The sequence below is a fragment of the Octodon degus genome, unplaced genomic scaffold (genome assembly GCF_000260255.1).
Source record: "Octodon degus isolate 3935 unplaced genomic scaffold, OctDeg1.0 scaffold00148, whole genome shotgun sequence".
Lineage (NCBI taxonomy): Eukaryota > Metazoa > Chordata > Mammalia > Rodentia > Octodontidae > Octodon > Octodon degus.
The window spans coordinates 1,670,726-1,673,020 of record NW_004524724.1 but is presented as its reverse complement, the minus strand read 5'-3'; the positions used below and the strand labels follow the sequence as shown (position 1 = coordinate 1,673,020).

At 47.5% G+C, this 2,295-nt stretch overlaps 1 pseudogene; it reads right to left on the bottom strand.

Moving 5' to 3' along the window:
• Positions 1 to 730: 730 nt before the first annotated feature.
• LOC101565568 lies at positions 731 to 1,294 on the bottom strand (annotated as a pseudogene).
• Between the last annotated feature and the right edge of the window lie 1,001 nt (positions 1,295 to 2,295).

Sequence of the window (2,295 nt, the reverse complement as noted above, 5' to 3'; positions counted from 1 at the left end):
AAATTAATTGCATGCTATAAATCTAATTGCTTTCAAAAGTGTCCTTAATCAACTCTGGCTGTGATGTATTTGTCTATAATGTACTCTTGAAAATTTTTTGTTTTTCCTGTCTTTGGAGAAGAACCTGACACACCAAGGATTTTCCTTCAGGACACACTTCAAAATTAAGGTAATCAAGGAGGTTGCACCAGAAGTCGCGTTAAGTTTTCTCCACCGTTTTTGGTATTTCAATGTATTCATTAAGTATTTTGTTTTTTTTCTTTTTTCCCAGAAAAGATCCAGATTTGCCAGTGATGGTTTATTTGAGTCCTTTGGCAATCAAGTCATGCACCAGCTGAACAAGGTACTTCAATGACCCTTAAGGGTGATACAGAAGGATTTTTTGAGAAGGTTCGAGTGCTGGGATTCCAGGTATGTGCTACTGAGCAATTTCTCCACATCTTCATGAACATTTATTTTCCTTTTTAGAGCTACTGTAATGAAAAGGATGTGCTAACTCCTTATACCATTGTCCTTCTTTTGCCTTTTTGAGGCACTACATAGTGCAGGCTGGCCTCAAACACAGCAATCCTAGTGCCTCAGCCTCACGAGTTCTGGGATCACAGGAGAGCGCTGCCACACCCAACTCTCGTTATGGTTCTGATATGCAATTTCCTGATGCTTTGCATCGAGCATCTTTTCATGTGCAACTGGCCATTTTTTAATAGTTTTTGTTTCTTTTTTTTGGCAGAACCAGGGATTGAACTCAGGCCCTTGCGCTTGCCAGGGAAGTACTTATTCCACTGAGCCATCTCCCCGGCTCCTAGTTGTTGTTTCTTATGAAAACTGCTGACACATTTTCAGAATTCATTTATATTTCTCAGTTCTAAAGGAGCTGTTTCATCCTGCTTTTCTTTGCTCTGACACTTATGCTCCACTTTGGTCTGAAGTTGTGCCCGAGTACTGTACACACTAACAGTTTGACTTGGCTTTGAGCTGTCCATTAAGCCTAACCTCAACAAAACATGACTTGAGATGAATGCTAGAGTTAAGATCTTGCTAATGCAAGTGCTTTTTCTAACTCCTTTAGCTGGATATTGCCTTGGGTAATCATCATCCGGATTGTATCCTCTTCTGTGGCGCTCTTATTTCTTTTGAATTCTTCTCTTGCCCAGTTCTTCAGGTATTTGCAGTCAGATGCATTCGGAACTTGCTGAATTGCTTGCAAAGTCCTTCTGTAGAGGAGGAGGACTTGCTGCCTTCTCAGGAACTGCTTCAGTGTCAGCGCGCCCGAGGGGAGGCGGGAGGCGGCCATATCTGCAGAGCCGGGGAAGTGGGGGACGGAGCGGAAGTGCAGGGGAGCTTCAACTTCTTTCGCTCAGGTCCGGACGAATCATTGGCTCCGCAGCTGTGGCCTCGCACATGCTTCTCAGTCAGTAAGACTTGAATGCTGAGATCACTCTCGGCCCGGGGGCTGCAGGATGGACGCTGCCCACAATGTCAGAGCGACGCAGCAGCCTCCGCCTTGCACAGCCCCGCGGCTTCCCGGGGGCCAGGTGCGTGGTCAGCGAGCAGCTGTGCTTTGAAGGGCACCTTTGTTCTGAGTGGAGGTCTCAACAGTGTTTTAAATCTTCAGCCAACCGTATTGTAAACAGACGCGTTCTCTCTGGCAGGCGTTGTTGTTCCAGTGAGCGAGCACAGGCAGGGTCAAGCAGGAACTCTCAAAGGTCCCAGCATTTTCAGAAAGGTAAGTGAGATTGGCTCCACCTTAAATCACCAGGTATGTTAGCGCCCCCCCCCAGCTGTCCTTTGAAGCAGGTACTGACTCCTCTCTCCCTCTGAAATCCTAGATTGCATCTTCTTCAGATAGGAGGCTGTTTGTCTGCACCAACATTTCTTCGCTTACTATCTCTGCTTACTATCTCCGCTAGATTACATCCAGCTTTGGTTTCTCTTTCAGCGTTTACTGCTTCACCTTGCCCTCCGGTGTTATGGTGATGGGTGATGGCTTCCTTCACCCCATCAATCAGCCGCCGCGAGCTTCAGATTCTTCTTCTGCCGTGTCCTTATCTTTCTCAGCCTGTCCAGAATTGGAGAGTTGGGCCTGCCTCTGGATTAGGCTTTGGCTTAAGTGAATTGCTTTGCTGGTTTGATCCCTTACAGGTCACTGAGGCTCTCCCTGTCTGCACAAAGACTCCGCTGCCTCCCGGTCCTTTGCATGCTCTCTGCAGCAACACTTCCTGCTTCCCACGAGAACGCCTCCTCTAGTTTGCAGCTCAGCTCAGCGCGACTCAGGAGCCGCAGCTCCGGGCTTCT